The sequence below is a fragment of the Protopterus annectens genome, chromosome 2.part2 (assembly GCF_019279795.1).
Source record: "Protopterus annectens isolate FY-2018-M chromosome 2.part2, PAN1.0, whole genome shotgun sequence".
NCBI classification, from domain to species: domain Eukaryota; kingdom Metazoa; phylum Chordata; order Ceratodontiformes; family Protopteridae; genus Protopterus; species Protopterus annectens.
Window position 1 is genome coordinate 360,307,054 of NC_056730.1, and position 20,000 is coordinate 360,327,053.

Genomic DNA, 20,000 nt, shown 5'->3' on the forward strand with positions numbered 1-20,000 from the left:
GAGAGCTATTCAGCAGACTGCATTTCAAGTTAAACTAGTATGTACACACAAACCCTGTAACACCGGTGCTATACAATGCATAAAACAACACTACTCACACTCTGTCTGTAGTTTTGGAACCTCCTACAAATATGTAGCTGGCCTGAGTCTGCAGGTTCTCCTGTAAGAGGTATTGCTACCTGCTGTCTGTAACACTGCTGCCCACACACAGGAAGGATGTCCATTATACAGGAAAGGTAAAGAGACCACGCCCACACGATGTAGGAATTTATAGTAGTTGGATGCCATGACAGTGGTAATTGGAAGTACTACACAGCATGCTGCATGTAGGTAGCAAGTGGAGGACACTGATTGGTGCAGAGGCCATCACCTGATCATGTGCATCACCTACAAATTCCATGCTGCAATCTATGCAAAGCAGCTCATTCCATTTACTGGAGAGAGACTGAGAGTGAGATAGAGAGAGAGAGAGAGTGAGAGTGTGTGTAAGGCACAGAAAAAAAAAACAACAACAAACCATCCAGAAGAGACTGCATTCTCAGAACAGGTATGTGAAGTATATGACTATATATATATATATATATATATATATATATATATATATATATATATATATATATATATATAAATGACCATAGTTCTTGGTCCATAATAATGAGATAGATGATGTGGAATGATTTATCAGTGCCTTCAGGTGTTGTTGTTGTAATGATGTTCAGCTGAACAATTGCTAAAGAAAATAGAGTCTGTCTCTGTGGGTAGTGGGCCATACCCATCAACCATGCAGAGCAGCACTGACTGATAATATGTAAGCCATCATAGTGCATGTTATGTAATTGGAAGTATGTATATTATGTGGCCAATAGCTGGTGGTGGAAGCAATGTCATAATGATGGACACATGGGTTCCACAGCCCACCTCTTACAGGATTCTCATGTAAACCTGTATTGTAGCATGAAGGAATGCCATAGGTGTGTAATAGGGTTACCTGCAACTTGGCCCTAAATATACCCCCCTAATTTCAGGCTTTGTCCATATGTGGCACCTGTCTGTGTTGTAGCAAGGCAGAACAGTGCAGCTGTGCAGGAAGGTGTTGTGAGATTATAGACCTGATGTCTGAATGTACCCCACATACAGGTATGCGTATGTGTACATATATATATCTACACAATACCAGAACATGTCCAACAGCATGCATAGATAACCCCAATAACACAGAATGTCAGATGTGCAGCAAACACATAGCAAGCATACCACAGGCATATATGGAACCAGTGTGGCCCTGACAATGGCATGCAGGTGAATAGTCTGTAACAGGCCAGCAATGATAGTGTCCACACAGGGAACATGGCTACGAACATATTGCACAATGCATGGTACAGTACAATATCTGCCCCACTGGTAGGTATGCTGTAGCCATACCTATTGATTTGTGCATACAGTTTGCTGTTGCTGATATCATGGGGTGACAGTGATGTGTATTAAGAACTGTGGTAACCTTGCTGTATGACCTGCTCACACCTGTGTCCATCTTTATATCTTTCAGGCAGGATGTCCCATGGAAGGCTGCCAGGGTACACAGCAGCTGAAAATGAAATTCTGCTGAATGAACCTCATACAGCACTATGCATTCTTATTTGGCCAGGCTGACCATGATCAGTAGAAGCAGACCGCCCTGTGGAATGACCTAGTCCACAGGGTCAATGATGTTGGACTGCACAACCACAGTTAAGAGCAGGTCCGGCATCATTGTTCTGACCTGCTTTGCAATGCCCGTCGGCGTGCTGCTGCAGACCGAGGGGATCACCTCACCACAGGGGGGCCCATGCCATATATTCCCCCTGACATGTGTGGAGGAACTCCTAGGCAGCCTTGTGGCACCTGCCCATCTGCACATCCCCCAACCACCAGACATCTTTGTGGAGGTCGGTGCCACCCACACACTGGCCAAGGAGCATGCAGGTAAGGCCACAGGGCATATCAGTAGACCACTGTTGCATATACATCCACATCGGTACAAATATATCATGCATATCTGACATGTCATAGATATATTTTGTTGCTGCATTGTAGTGATAAACAGATGTGCATATGTGGTAGTATTGTGGACATGTACTGTTGATGTATTGTAATGCTGCACCCACCATGTAACAATGCCACAGGTGTGGCCACTGACTTTGCATCTCTCACCATCTATTTAGGTCACTCCGCGATACCACCAAGGCAGCAGCCTGTAGCTGGTGAATATGGTTTATGTAGATGCTTGCCAATACACTGGGCATGTAATGGTGATGGCATATTCCATGCACACATCTAACACACCTATTTAGAATGCATGCTGTACATGTGCACGCATTGTTGTTGTTAAATGCACGGCATCACAGAGGTGACCATGATGGGGTATTGGAAGGGTATGTCAGACACCTGCATGATAACTAATATCCTGTCATTGCAGAATGTGTCTACAGGGAGTAACATGATGGTGGGAGACATGGCCTACAGTAGGGACATGTTTGGAACAACACCCCTATATAGTGCAACACCAGTGTATATACCGGTAGGACAATGGCAACTGCTGCAGAATTATACTATGGCATACGGCATTACAGTGGTCCACATTATCATCTGGGACTAGGCTGTAACATGCGGTGTTCAGTGTATGGGACACTGCAAAGTGACACACATGTGCAGGCCTTACTTGTCCTGCATCTGCAAAAAGGCTGAAGGAGGGGGAATGTCAGCATGACACACCAGTGCAGTGCAGCAGGGATCCTAGGGATGCTAAGAATGGCTGTATATGCACATAGTCAGGTTCAGGAACTGTGGCAGACATAACCCTACCCCCACATCAGTAGTGACAGCAGTGTGTGAACACCAAGGGATGTGCACATGAGTAGACCTTGCAATCATGCATATTAGGCGGACATGTGTTGGGCAGACTGAACATACACTGGCAAATGTATATGGCCCGCACTAGTATACTCCTGCCAGGAGTAGTGACTGCTGTAGTACACATAACAAGAGGTGCAGCAAGCCGTCATGATAAGGGTGTGCATACAAATGCCCACACAGAGTGTATGCATCGTGGTCAGCATCTGCACACCTAACACATTCCGTAGACACTGCATGTGAAAGTAAAGGACATATGTCACATATCGGGCTCATGTTCTGTTAAGCTACGTGATGATGTGGTCCCATGGCAGATCAAGGATGGATGCATCATATCAATAAGGGTGTGTACACCCCCCATAACCATGGTACGCTCTGATGGTTGTCAGTGTAAGAGTATTGGATTGGTCATACATGGTCCACTGATGCTGAGAGCTGTAATTCAGACATCAGGCATTCACAAATGGCATCTGTCCATATATCATCCCAGGTATGTGTTGCTGAAAAACATAGGGGCTGTGAGCATTAAAGCTGACATAACCAACACAGAAGTACACATTCAGCAATGGGTTGTACACCTGTGAGGTGTGGTGCACAGCACATGGCAGGGTGCAGAACAGGTGCACAGCAATACTGTGTACATGGATGCAGTGGTATCCAGGGGAAGGGGCATCACATAGTGACAAAGCACATGCATCACACACATGTATAATGTTGCTAGCATGGATTGACTATAGCTGCACTGCATGCTGTTGTGTACCATATGTTATGCATGTTGACTGATGGGTAATAGGAGGACTGTGTGTACTATCATTGTGCAACCTCACCTGCATGTGTGTGTGTGAGTGTGTTCTGGTGGGTAGTTAGTCTGTAGGGTCACTCTGGTGAAGTGGAGGGAGGTTGATGCATGTAGAATGCATGTGTGCATGTGAGTGTGTTTGTGTGGGTGGCCATGTATGCACATGTGTGATTGTGGGGTGTTCATACAGCAGTACCTTATTTTGGGATCATGCAGTACATGGACATGGACTGCCACATTACACACCAGGAATACTTGTTATGTATGCAATCACAGGACAGCTGATAGTATACTAAGGTCTGTAGCATGGAACAAGCATTGAGAGGGAAGGTACACACCAGGTATACTCTTAATATCGCATTCAGCAGAGAGGTGACCTACAACCCATGTATGCAGCACTATAGCTGCATTGGGGAAGTACTAGTCAACACTAGGGAGTGTATCCATATATTACAGTTGTCACATGACAAGCTGATTGAGCAGCATATCTGGTATGTACTGAGCAATACATACACATGACACACCAGTGCATGATATTATGGAGTGAACATAGTAGCCTACACATATAGGGACCATGCTCATGATGTCCGGACATACACAGGGTGGACACTGAATGACAGCAGCGAGGCCATCTAAAACCACTACACACAGGTCAGGCAGGTAATGTAGTAACAGGTCTTCTGTTGTGATCACATGCCTAGGCATTTAGAGGACTGATATGTTAAGGAGTGGTATCAATGAGTGTATGTTACCAAGTGTGATGCAGGATGGGGAACACATGGAAAAATAGGTGGGACTGTCTGTAAAGTCATAGACAGGTAGGTATTATGGTGGTGTTTGTGTATGTCTGTGTGTGCGTGTGTGCGTGTGTGCGTGTGTGTGTGTGTGTGTGTGTGTGTGTGTGTGTGTGTGAGTACTGTTAGGCAATGCTGTACAAGCTTTAAAGTGCATTTATTGTTTTCCCCCACAGGTGGCGAGGTAAGTCAGGGTCCCTCCTGCATGCAGTCTGATGTTGGTATCCATACAGAGACTGAAGATGATGATAGCACTGTTGAGGCACAGGTGGGGTTGTCAGGGGCCGAAACAGCACCATCATTTGACATCCCCCTTTTAGCCACCCCAACCCCGCACACAGTTTCAGTGCCTATACATACCCCATCACCAGTGGCCATAGCGGAGGGACAGCTGGCATTTGGTGGCAGTGCACAGGAAAGTGTGGTAACCATGACTACTATATCTGGTCACAGCAGGCATAGCCGGATGTCTGGCAGGGCACCACATAGGCAGATGTCCCAGGGTGCTCAATGTAGGGCCTCTGGACATCATGCCCCTGGCAGAGGTGACATAGCTGGTACCAGCAGGCACATGTTTCAGGCTTTCTTGGCAGTGCAGGCACATATGGAATGTTACACCAGACAGGGCCTGAGGCTGCAGAAGGCTGCTCTCACACCTGCAAGCGACAACTTCCGTGAACTGTCTGGTGCCATCCATGCTTATACCGAGCTCATGGATAGATGGTCTGGTGAGATGATGGCCTTCATCGACCGTAGTATGTCCATGCTTGAATGTGTGGTGGGGGTGCGGCGATGGCTGCGTGGATGTAGGCCAGTAACACCAACAGCTGGCCGTCAACGTGGATGTGCTAGGACACCAAGCGGATCCCGTAGTGTTGGTATCAGCCTCAACAGTGTGGGGGGGTGCTGTCCACACCACAGCACAGCAGGCCATGAGAACATGTTCCTGGTCAGTCACAGGTGGGATCTAGTACCAGCGGACATTTTTCAGCATCAGGTGAGAATAACACATCGAGGCCTGTACCTGGATGTTCCATGGAACACCTGGCAGGCACAGTCCATGTGTCCATGGCCTTAGGCAATGAACTGCACACCCTGCCGGTTATGGTCTGCAGCTGTCCATGAACACCTGTGTAGGGCAGCCACATGGCAGAACTGTGTGCATGCATACCCACATATTATAAAAACACACCTAGGGCAACTCCATACTTACACACACCACATCACCACACCCAGTTCACCTCAGTACATCCCTCACCCACACACATGGTGTCAAATGTATGGCCCACCCTCAGCTTCTGGCAAACCAACAGCACTCCCTGTGCATAACATGAAACCTGAGCCACATCCCTGTCATCCATACCATCAATGTAGGGACAAGCTAATATGGTTCTGATGCACATGGTAACTGTGGTGACACCATGGCTGTGACATATCCGGGGTACAGTTGAACACATATCACAGGTTAGTATAACAATTATTGCCTGTGCCACATGGACAAGTGACCCACTGGGACGTGTATAATCTGTAACCTGATGTAGACCCATCCACATACATGCACACTGTTACTTGGTAACACTGGGACTAGACCCCTACCTAGGTATGTAGTGATACTGAAGTATGTTGCTTCCATTGCACACACCACACAGCTTTTAGGGTGAGGTGTTTCCCAGGTTACATGTTACATGCAGAACATCCCCAGACATGTACAGTATGCTAATGGGGGATATAATGGGTGTATATGGACAATGTATAGTGTGACATACCTTCATATACACATTAACAGACACATAACAGGCAGATACACATCCGAGAGACCAGGGCCTATTGCTGCTAACTAACTTGACCGTGTGTCTAATGTGTAACAGGTATGTTGCACACAGCACATGCATAACTGGCCTGGAACGTGGTATCAGTTACCTGTATGGTTGATGGTGACAGTATTAACCATAACGTGGTATATGGGACATATACCATACATTCTACACAGCACCCACATCCCCCAGTCAATATTGTACTCCCTGAAACCCATGATGACACTCTGATATACCCACCATCACACATTGGTTACAACTGTGATACAACCCATTGTAGATCCCAACAGTGGTACTACAGGGATATGCAGCTAATGCACATGCCACACGCATAGCAGGGTGTTGCATTGTCATGCCTCACCGATGGGCAGCAACAACACTATCTGTACTACCATGTGGTAATGGGTATTGTAATAGGAATATGTGGCCTTGGAATGCTGTACCCTACAGATAAACGGACATGCACACATACACACACTTGCCAGAACATGCCTACCAACCCATTTGTACAACAGTGTTATGATGGCACTGCAAGGCTCGTGTAGCTGGTATGGAGAGGAACTTAACAGGGTACATGTAATGTCCAATACAGCAGCAGCCACAACTAGCTATGGAAATGGGTGTTGTGGTGGTTGTGAAGGCCCTCATGTAATTCCCATGTACAGGTGTGCTAACACACAGAGACTGCTATACTCAGTCATGCACACATACACATGTGACAGTAGTGGGGTGCATCTCTGCAAGTGGTCATAGTTGTGTACCTAGTTATTGTCCAGGGAGAGATGGTCTGTGTAAGGATTGTGTGTACAGTGGTATCCTGCCACCTGCCATGTGGCAGCAGGCAAGCCATCAACAGACACTACTGTGGTGACCCTCAGGGTGGAAGTGACATGCATCAGCCATTCCGCCAGGTGCCTGATGCACATGGCCACTGAGGTGATCAAGTTGACATGCATGCAACATGCATTACAACACATGGTTAGTGTCTGTGATGGAGACCTGTACCCAAGCATGTTTGGTTGACTGTGGTAGTGTAGTGGAAGTACCCATGGCATGTGGTGCATACAGGGTGTTATCTCCAATATGTGCCAGTTTTTTTACACAGCTGAGCAAACATGTCAGTGTCAATGAAGCTTAGGATGCCTGTACATATCCCAGCTGGATACTTGCCATCTGCACATCTGTACAGGAACTGACAGTCATCCGCTTGACAAGTAGCTATGCTGTAGTATGAATGTGTTGACAGATAGACATTTGACAATGATATATATGCCATAACTACATGTCAGGAGCCCTCGCTATCATGTGCTGTACAGACTGTAGTCTACAGTTACATGCCACATGTCGGATCATTACCCAGAAGAGGTTATATACTGTGACACAGTTCACATACCAGGGATAACACAGGGAGGCCTCAGAGTCCAGCTATGCCTGCAGGTGTGCCTGTTGTCAGTACTACATTTAGCACTCTACTCTTGCATGGGTAGGTATTTGAACAGTAGTACCGCCATCATACACTACATCTCAGTGTGACAGCACTTACCTCAGGCTACTACTCCTGTTTGTAACATGGATAACAGTGCTGTACAGGCCTCATATACATCTGTGTCCCAGACATGACACTCACACCCCCTGCTACTGTAATGACAGCACATAGGTGCATGTATTGTACATGGCATTACATACACTTATTACAGATGTCATTACCCTGCTATGTTATCTGACTGGGTGGTGTGAACTAGTTACCAGGGCTAAGCCATGCTTAGCGGGTATCAACATTGCTCCAGTATAATAGAAAAGCTGATTAGCGCACTGGTAAGTGAAGCCTACACTGTGTAAGTGCCCATACATTTACCTGTAGCTTAGCACTACTTAGCTTCAAGCAAACATGCTTAAAGCTGCCTTAACCACTCTGTATCCAATAGCCCTTGTTCTGCCCAGCAAACAAATGAACAGCCTTTGCAGAACTTGAACCCAGGACCCTGTACATTAAAGTCATAACACATAACTACTACGCCATAACCACTGTGAAGACAGCTGTTGTTTTTCCAATATATCTGTCAATACCCTACAAACATGGAAGCCGATAGGGTAACATACAGTGGAGCAGTATGTAACATCAGATAGAGCAGGACCAAGAACAATGACATATACCACAGTCTGTACACAGGCCAAGTTACATATTCACCATACACACACTGTTGACAATTACCATAAGTACACAGACCTCAGTACTGTACACACAACCACAGTATGCCCAGGTTATGTCCTCAGAGAGAACTCCTACTATACATAACATGTGTCTCAGTATGATATCCCCTGGCTTGTTATCAGATATGATGTCAATAAAGTATGGTATACAAGATATATGAACCTTTTACTGCCTGACATATGTACACAGGTTGATAGAGTTGTGGCTGGAGGCACAAACACAGGGCCAATATTGACATGTTGCTGTGATAACCTCATATTCAACACAATTCAACTCCCACTTTGTGAACTCAATTCTATCCTTAGTATCACAGGACAGTTCCTTCCTCACTATCCCCCCCCAACACAAATAACACTAATACAAGCTTTACCCTCAAAACAGTTTCCACCACTTCAATCAAAAGCATGCTCTCCAAACTAAAAACCTCATCAACAGCAGCCGACCTACTCCCCAGCTATTTCTTGAAACTTACAGCAGATGCTATTGCTATCCCAGTCTCCACTCTCATAAACAGATCAATTGTTGAAAACTATGTGGCCAAACTCTGGAAAATATCCTATGTTACACCCATACATAAGGGGACCTCCACTGAACTTAATAACTACAGACCCATTGCTTTACTCTCCCCCCTGGCCAAAATCCTAGAAAAATGCATCCATACCCAGATGCTAAACTATCGCCTAGACTGCAACATCCTGTCACCTACCAGCATGGTTTCAGACCTGCCCATAGTACCACTACAGCTCTCCTCTGCTTCACAGACACAGTAAACCATCTCAAAAATGAAGGCCTGCAAGTGTCAACTCTTTTTTTGGATATGTCCAAAGCATTTGACACAGTCTCACACCAAATCCTGCTAAACAAACTAAACCAATATCATCTATCTAATTCCACTCTTACCTGGTTCCAAAGCTACTTAACTGACAGGTACCAAGCTGTGAAATGGGAAAATTCTCTCTCTCCTCAGCTGCCCATAACTATAGGAGTCCCACAGGGTTCTATCTTAGGACCACTACTATTCACAGTCTTCACAAATGACCTCCACACCTCCACACAGCATGCATCTATAATTCAGTATGCAGATGACACTACCTTAATCTGTGCTGCACAAAACATTCCCACCCTCCTGCAAACAACTCAACTAGCATTCTCTGACGTTGAAACTACCTTACCAAAGCCCAACTTATCCTCAATCCAAAGAAAACTCAGCTTATGATTGTAACCAGTTCTAACAAAAACACTAACAGTCAATTCACTATCTACTCCACAAATGCTACTCCAATTGCTCCAGTGGCACAGGCTAAGCTATTGGGAATAACCATAGACTCCCACCTAAAATTTGAGTCATCTGAACTTAACTATTAAAAAAGTACATGCCAAACTGGGGTCACTCTACCGTATCAAACCATTTCTTAACTGCAACACAAGATCAGCTATTGCTCGCTCCCAACTTCTATACACCCTACTCTATGCATCTCCCATTCTGACTAATCTCAACAAACCTGAACTAAGCAAAATGGAAGCTTGCTATAACAGAATTGCCCGCTTTGCTGCAAATTGCTCATATAGAACTCATCACTGTACTGCTTTGAGACAGCTCCACTGGCTTGAACTGCCCAACCTCCTAACCTACAATCAGCTCTGCCTCTGTCATTCTATCTATTACCTCCCCAATAAATGTCCTGCCCTCAAAAACCTAGTACAACATCACTCAGCCAAAAGGCCTCTTAGATCATCAAGCAAACTAATACTAGAAGTCACCAACAGCTACAATAGCTTTGGAGATGCACTATATAGTAGTTCGGTGGCTAAAAATGGAACTCTGTCCCTACTAGCATTCAAAACACATCATCCAAAGCTTCCTTTAAAGACCTCATCAGGCAACATTTCAAGCAAAGTTGGCAGTGCCATGATTGCTCCCCAGGCTAGTGAAAGCGGATAACATATACATACTAAATCTAGAGCAATTGATAATAGTTTTTCAATCTTACTCACAAACACTGGCTAATCTACAATGTATGTACTGTACCTGTGTACTATGTATGTATTCTACCTACATTCCAAAGTTCAGCTGTACACCACAAATCTATTACTTACCTTTATTTTTTAAATTAATATTTTTTTGATTGTTCTCTCCACTGTAACTGTTTGGGCCACATACCACTGTAAAAACATGTCTCTTGTAATTTGTGTGTATACTGATTATGTCTAAATAACTAAATGTGTCTGTAATTTTTCTTTGTGGAGCTTTTCTCCCCAGGCCTCTGCTGAAAAAGGGCCTTTTTGGCTCAGTCAGACACCCCCGGTTAACAAATGTAAAATAAAAAAATATATTTACTGTTGTAACAGGGTTTGTTGCGACATATGTCCTATGATGGATATGAGTTCAGTAACTCCCATGTTTGTCACCATGTACTGTCTGCAATCCTCACACTGTGCTTCTGCAGTTCACAGATAGGTGCTCTGTGGTTAACACAAGAAATAAAATGCACCATCCACTGCCCAGTCTGCAGATGACCCTACACATGGGGGTTTCCTCAGAAACATAGTGCTGTCATGACAGGTATTAAAACATGTAGAACTGCCATATCCACACACACACCCCCTGTTAAACTAACATTACTCCAAATGCAGAATAGCAACACTTACATTCTGTAGTCACATCAGGCACATCCCCCTCCTATGTATTGGCCTGTTTCTACAGTGTACATTGCTAGAGGTAAATCCCTAATCCATCTGTGATGCTATTTGCCAAACAACAGATCTAGGTCATGCTCACAGTGAATTAAAAGGCCCAACACCAACATGATGTTCCTAGATATTGGAGTGTGTTTCCATGCAATTGGCTGTGGGAATGTTACCACAGTTGTTCCACATGCAATCAGTTAGAGGAAGGCTTCAATTTGTGCAGAGACCATCAGCTGATCATGAACATCACTTACAAAACACATGCTGCTGCCTAAACAAAGCATGTGTAAGTCTCCAGATCCACCGGAGAGTAAGTGAGAGAGGCAGACAGAGGCAAAAATAAGTCAGGGAGGGGTGGGAGAGTAAACTTTAAGCATGTTTGTGTCACACACCTACCAGTAAAGGGTATAAAACCCCTGACTGACTATGTATTGCTATCACATGTCTCTGAAGTTATTGGATGCACCACATAGGTTGCATGTTGTGGAGCTTTCTAAATGTATATGTGATAGTGAGTGACATCTTGCAACAGTGATATGATAGGTATACGGTGGGTGTAGTACACGTGCCTGTCCACAGGAACAGGTGTCAGCATCAACACAGCCACACTCTCTCAGGGACCCACACATACTGACACACTTGGCAGGGTCAGGAATACAACTCCTCCTAGTTAGTTTGCCACAATACAGTACTGTGCAGGTATCACATGCACCACAGGGGTTATCCGGAGGTAATATGGGCAAAGGGTATGTGGAGGTGTCTGACATCAGACAGCATACTTCAGTATGCCAATGGTGGTTGTAGTGAGTGTGAATGTGGTCATAAGCATCATACACCACACACACAGACACAGGGTGTCAATACTGACATGCATGGGTGCATTGCTTCACGGGTGTGCAGTGGTTGACTGTGCCAGATAGCTGTACAAGGCTAGGTGATGGGCATACCTTGGCATTAGGCCACATGACAATGGTCTGCAGTGTGGCTCAGGGGGTTAGTGTCTGGATTGGCCCACACAGGTGGGTATTGTATTCACCATCCAGTCACCTGGGTAACTATTGTGTGTGGCCATTGCTGTGCATTGCTTGTCATGTATGTGTTATTTAGTCCATGAGATGGATAGTGTCTGGGATGTGCACATGTCCCAGATGCATGTACAGTGGCATGTGGAACTGTACCTGGGGTGTCTGGCCCATGTTGTGTACACAGATTGTTATCATCAGATATGCCAGTCCTGGCCTCATGTGACGGGAACTGGTAATGGACAGCAGGTTGACCCTGCACCTGCATTTATAGCATGATAGAGGTATTCCCTGATGACAGTGGCATCTGTCCATACAGGTCATGTGTTTAAGGCATGGTATGTCCTTTGTGGGTCACATTTGATGGCACCACAGGTGTTGCAGGTGTCCAGTGGGGAATATAGTGAAGGTGCCCTGTCTGCATGTACTTGCCTATTGGACTGATGGACAAGGTGCCATGGCCTCTGTAGTCCACTGCAATCACACCATGGTTACTATCTATGGCAATATGGAGGGTACTACCAGCAATTAGCGGTTGTTGCCTAGGCAAGTGTGTTTGCATATGAGACATGGGTTGAGAGTGTTCTCTGGGTAATACAAGGGTTGCTAACTTTGTTTGCCAGGCCTTGATGTCACATAGGTTCATAGGTTCATAGGTTGGTACTAGGCTATCGGCCCTAGGGCCTATACAAGCCTAGCCATAACAATTCCCTGGCTATTTCTTCCCACACTATTTACTTCCCTGGACCCCTGTCTAGCAGGGCAACTGACGTGATCCCCAGGGTGAATTTCCTTTCTCCCATCCAATCATCAAGGTTCCTTTTGAAGAGGGTCAAAGAGGCGCTCTGCTTGACATGTATGGGCAATCTATTCCAGAGTCTGGGGAGAATCTGGGTAAGGAACCTATCCCTCCAGCATGTTTTACTTATTGTGATGACAAGATTTAGATCCCTGGAGTATGTGGCTCTGAGGGATTGTGATGTAGCGATATGGATTGGCACCCCAGCCTCTTGGCTATTTCACATCTGTTATCCCTGTAAGGTGGACATTGTGACATATACTAGGGCCGCCATATAAGAAATTTGCAAAACTCACTCCACAATGAGTCCAGTTGTTACAGTCTCAAAGCCACCTCCACTCAAGATATAAATGACAAACGCAGACACACACCTGCCATATCTGTGATTAGAACTCCTACCTAACTAGTCTATTACATTACAGCTCTATATGGATCTAGTACGTGCCACGGAGATTACTGGAGTACTCCTTCCCCAAAGGTGTATTTCACAGTGAATGACATCAGCAGGCTTGCCAAAGTAGGGCATTTGAATTGTGATGAGTGTGACTAGCATAAAAACCATTGCTCCCTACACAGACACAGAAACACCCAAATATCTGCACTTTCCATGTGTGAGAATAGAAACCCTCACACAGTACTATATCACACTACAGCATCATGCTGTTATAGGACGGGCCACAGAGATTAGTGTGATGCATGTTTTCCAAAGGTGTATTTCACAGTGAATGACAGCAGCCTTGCCAAACTAGAGCATTTAATCTGTAGTGAGTATGACTAGCCTAAAAAGCATTGCTCTCTACACACACATACAACCACATTTTCCATGTGTGGGAATAGAACGCCTACCAGCGTACTATATCTCACTACAGCATTGCACTGTTATAGGACACGCCACGGAGATCACTGGGCTGCACTTCTCCCAAATGTGTATTTCACAGTGAATGACATCAGCAGCCTTGCCAAAGTAGGGCATTTGATCTGTAGTGAGTGTAACTAGCCTAAAAAGCATTGCTCCCTACACACACATAAGCATCCACACTTTCCATGTGTGGGAATAGAAACCCTATCAGAGTACTATATCACACTACAACATTATGCTGTCATAGGACGCACCATGGAAATCACTGAGTGATGTATTTCCCAAAGGTGTATTTCACAGTGAATGACATCAGCAGCCTTGCCAAAGCAGGGCAATTGATCTGTAGTGAATGTGACTAGCCTAAAAAGCATTGCTCCCTACATACACATAGAAACATCCACACTTGCCATGTGTGGGAATAGAACCCCTGCTAGAGTATTATGTCACACTACAGTATTACGCTGTTAGAAGATGCACCACAGAGATTACTGAGCTCCTCCATTCATTGACACACCAAATGCAGGCACACGCAGGGTTATATTCCACAGGTACGTGTATACAGCTGCTAGATGATGACTGCCTTGTACAGTCATGTTGCACAGCTAGCACTTGCACCACATAGTCTGTAATGCTGACGGATACCAATGGCTAATTTCTACAGTGAGTGACATTTACATATCCTGTGTTTGTAGCCATTCGGCTGTGTGGTGGGTGGGGCAGGCCTCATGATGGATGGCTCCTTGTCACAGTCACTCTCTTCCACATATCTATGTATGTCTATGTTTGGCTTATTACAGTGTGTTGTCCTTGGATGTATGCCTGTATTCCTATCCAATGTGTGTGCAAAGCATGACTGGTTCATACTGAGGAGTGTATGCACTAACATCTGCAACTGTCAGATATGTATGGTCCACTGTTGTTTGCAGACATGGGCTTCATTTGTTTAAGTGTGTGAGCATGCCCAGTATGACCTTTCAGTATGTTGTTGTCTGACATTGCCTTCATTTCTCTAAGTGTGTGAGCATGCCCAGTATGCCCATCTGTATTAAATGTGTGGATCCATTCCAGGTAGTTTGTACTCCAGTGCAGACCTTTGTGTTGTACACCTACAGGTAGCAAACTGTTTCTGCAGGGTATCTGTAGATCATTTGGCAATATGGGGACAAACTGTGCAAGGGATAGTGTGTACTTTAGGTGATTGTGTCTGTGCTGCTTCTGCACATGATACTGGTGTTAGCAGAGATATTCAAACATGTAATGTTATACACTGTGATGTTTTATGTCCTCAAGTACTGTCAGGTGGACATTCTTGCTCACAGTGATGTCCTGGGGAACAAGGGTGAATGCAGCTGTGTCCAGTATTGTGGGCAGATGCCTACATATTCATGGTAAATTATGCCATTCTGGAGGGGGAGCCGCTGACACTTGCTGCTGGGTCTGTGTATCTGGTTCAGCACCTTGGTACAGTGCTGGCAGATGGTCCCATACTTGTACATACATCGACATGACAGTATGGACTTATCTTGCTGTGGCAATACCCCACAGCTGTACAGATTCACACAAGTTATGCAGAGGGAGGGGCCATGAGTCAAGGCATTACCCCTTTTGTGGTGTACGGGCAGGTTTGTAGCCACCTATTTCTGTGTTTGCAGCCAGTGATAGTGTGTGCATACAGCTGTGTGCTGGACCTTGCATATTTCATGCTACCCATGCTCCCACCCCCTTCTATTATTCTATTCTCTTCCATACATTATGCATACATTCTCTGATACTTTCCCTAAGGTTATCACCTCATCACAGCTGTGTTTTGGTGTTGGTCCACAGTTCATGCAGTGGGACATGGTGGACATATTACTCTGGTTTGTCCACATGGCCTTGCATATGTCTTATGTGGAATGAGTTATGTTGTTATTTGGGTGTCCATGACGTAACATGCATTGACAGTACATGTGAGACACAGGCCTTTGGCAGAGGCCTGTAGGCCATTAGGTGGTGATGCGGGCCAGCTGTAGCAGGCCGTTGCATTCTGTCAGTCCTACAGTTCCAGACTGCCATACAGTATATTCCCCTGATGTGACAGGGTAGGTGTGCTAAGTGTTCATGCCAATACTTTCTATCATTATTGATTAGGTGGTGTGTGGATGCTTGTAGGGTGCTACCTACAGCTAGGGACACACCTGCATGGGACATCTGCACTCCATGCTGCATTATTTTGCTATTGCCATATACAGGTGGGAGTCATATTGTACTCAATCCCAACAGCGGGGATAAGACCAGAGAGGTACCTGTGGGTGGTGTTTAGGGGAGCTGGGTGCATGTGTGCAATGGACACTACTTGCATCTGACACACAGATATGCATGGGGCATTCCAGTTATGCTGGCATATGCAGGTACATCAGCTGATTCCCAAAACATCAACCTACCAACTTTGTGATCTGCAAGTGTTCGGGTAGACGACATTGGCATACCCTACTACAGGCCCAGATAATGTGAGGCATACTTGTATGTACAATTCCAAGGCTGTGTCCATTTCACAGTTACATATTATATACTGTATGTCTGGGGTGCTTTCCCCTGTGTACTGCTTGTATATCTAGCCCAACAGCCATGCCATGTCAATCTTTCAGATGGTACACATATTACCACCATACATTTACAGTGGCTTACTGCTAGCATGTGTTATACTGGTGGGAATTGTCTTTGGCACTGCAGTTGTGAGAACTTGGCCCTGTCATCAGCAGTACTGGGAAATGGCCACCAGGTCATACCTCAACATGCATACATACACACTGACCGCTCTCACACAATATGAAACACACACCAACCTAACACAGACATACCTGCATATTGTACAAATGCTGCAATCTATTCTGCTACCTTGGCCACCTCTGGGCATCTGTGCTCCACTGGTATTATACTTACACATACATGTTACTACATTTCTACATAGGGCACCTGACTGTTATAACCTGTGTACATCGGATTGGGGGGGCACACCAGACTATTAATACATTTCTAAATAGGATTGGGGGGCACACCTGACTGTTACTACATTTCTAAGTAGGGTTGGGGGGACACACCTGACTGTTTCTACATTTCTACACAGGATTAGAGGAGGCGGGCACACCTGACTGTTACTATATTTCTACACAGAATTGGGGGGGGGGCACACCTGATTGTCACTACATTTCTACAGATTGGTGGAGGGGCACACTTGACTGTTTCTACATTTCAACATAGGATTGGGGGGCAACCTGACTATTTCTACATTTCTACACAGGATTGGGGGGGCACGCCTGACTGTTTCTACATTTCTACATAGGATTGGGGGGGCACACCTGACACTTGTACACATTTGCTATGACTGTACTGGTCTGTCAGGTACTCCATTTCATTCTGTATTTTAACCTATCATGCTGACTAGAGGCATATCAGTGTACTACAGGTCTTAGGTTTGATTGACCTACATATTAGTTTATGACTGCCTACTATTCAGAACTAACATCTCCCTTCCTGACCTTATGTAGTCTTGTCTGTGTAGGCCTGGGGGGGGAGGTTACCAGTAGCCATAATTCAGAGGCTTTAGCACAGCCTTTGTTTGTGTTTTTTCTACACCTGTCCTGCTCGCTGAGACTGTTGTTGGGAATGTAAACCTCCCTGACTGGCATGTGTGAGTCATATAGACACACATGTGGCCCAGCAGATTTCCTGCAGTGTTTTTTGTCCCCATGTGTAGTTCTGGCTACTACGGTGACACTAGTATTTGTTACAGATCTCATGGTGACACTATAGGTAACTACTATCTGCTGGCATATCATTCAGCCACCCAATTCCCTTGCATGCTCACATCCATGCCATGGATACAAGTAACAACACATACTTCTCCAATCGGCAATTGGTAAGGAGAGTGACTTACCTTGTGGGTGTGCCAGTACTGAGGAAGGTGCTGGGGACTGCCTATGTCAGATGCACATAGTACACTCCTTATACATTGTTGAGCACAGGCAGTGTCATGTTTGGCATCCCTTTTACTGTATGTGTGAGTCAGAGAGAAGTATCATTCCCTGGGTCCCTACTGTGTTAGTGTATGTGCGATGCATTGTCTCTTTGCCAAGGCCAGGGTATACTGGGCACACCTCCATCTGCCTACTGGGGCAATCTGAGGCTGTTCCTCATCCAAGTCACTCTGTGCCTGCATAGGCCTTGGCATTGGTGGGTGGCTGTGTGGCCCTTCTCTGTGCTGTTCCTGCTGCAGCTGTTTCCACAGGATCATATTGTGTAGCATGACACTTACTATAACAATTTGGGTACATGGAGCTGGTGAGTACTGCAAGTCTCCACTGGATGTGTCCAGGCACCGGAACTGTGACTTGAGCATCCAAAACACATGGTCTATTATGATTCTGGTGTGTGTGTGTGTGTGTGTGTGTGTGTGTGTGTGTGTGTGTGTGTGTGTGTGTGTGTGTGTGTGTGTGTGTGTGTGTGTGCCTCATTATGGCGTTCTTGTTCAGGTGTGTGTGCATTCCTGATGGGAGTCATCAGCCACGAGTCCAGTGCGTAACCAGCATCCCCCACTAGGTGACCGTAAGGGATGTCCCCATTGGCAAATCTCTGGTACAGATGTGTCAGATGCCAGATGTAGGAATCATGATAGCTTCCAGGGCAGCCAGCACACACATTCATTATAATGCCCTGGGCATCGCACATGACCTGGCAGTTGATGGAGGGGAAGCCCTTGTGGTTGATGTAGACCCTACCCCGCTCACCGGGTGGTGCTTTGATGCATATGTGCATGCAGTCTATAGCACCCACTACCGCAGGGTATTCTGCTATATGGTGGAAGAGACACATATTGATGGCCAACACCTCACGGGTGTTGAGGAAATATACGTTCTCACTGGCATGTGCTGACATTGCATCCAGGAACTGGTGGAACACCCTGGATGCTAATGCATGTGAGATCCCCATGATATCCCCAGTTGGGATTTGGGAGGTACCTGTGGCTAGTATTCCTAGGCCTACACATACATTGGTATCCACTGGGATGGGTTCCCCTCTGTTAGCGCTGTGTGTCAGATGTTGCCGGCACAGATCATCAATTTGGTGTAAGAGGTTCCTGACCACCCTATAGCGCTCCACTATCTCCAGCTCATGTAGCCCCTGGTAGTTCACCCTGGGTCTGTACACACTTCTCCATCTCCTCACTGTGGGTTGGTCGACAGAATTCTCATCCTTACCACCCTCTGCCTCTTCCACATGTTGATGTCTGATAGCTGCTGCAGCCCCTTTCATTTTGTTGTTTTTGTTTGTTAAAAGTTCCCCGCTTGTATACACCAGTGTTGTAGAGTATTTGGGAAAAATCAGAGGGAAAGTTGTTTGCATAGTTTATAGTAGTGTTCTGGGCAGCGCTGGTCTGCTACCTGTGTAATTGACTTATTCTGATACATTTCACCTGCCAGCTCTGCTAGTTCTCCCTGATTACCTTCCTACTGCTATTTTCCCTTCCCATTGCATTCCTGTTTAAGCTCGGGGGCACACTGCACAAACACAGTCCTCAAATGTGCACAGATCTGCTATTTCCTGTTTTTTTTTACCTTTCAAACCCGGTGCATGACGCGCCCACCCGCTTAGGCAACGTAAAGAGTGCTAAGCAGCCTCAGACACACACACTTCCTTAGTTCTGCTAAGCTAAGGGCAAACCCATGCCACAGGGCTCCAATCAACTTACAGTATAACTGACACCCTCCTAAGATGTCAGCTGTCTCCTATGCTTGCACCAAGCTGTTCCTGCTCTTACACTGGTGGGTGCTGCCTAGCATGCAGGGAGAATCTGGAATTCAGTATCATTCCCCTCATTTGCATAGGATTGTCTGCTGATGTATAGTTACATGTCCCACACTGAGCCTCCCCCCTTAACAACCACTATTCACTGGCCATGTTGTCTTCTGCCTGCCATTGAGTATAATGGTAAAATAGTGATTTTGGTGAGAATGCTTATTTTAGTTTTTTTTTCTTATTTTCCACCCGATCCCGTCTGCGCACCGCTGCCCACACTTAAACAGCCGAGATCAGCTAAAAAAAATAAAAGTTGATTTTTTTTATTTTTGCAACTGTTTTCCATGCC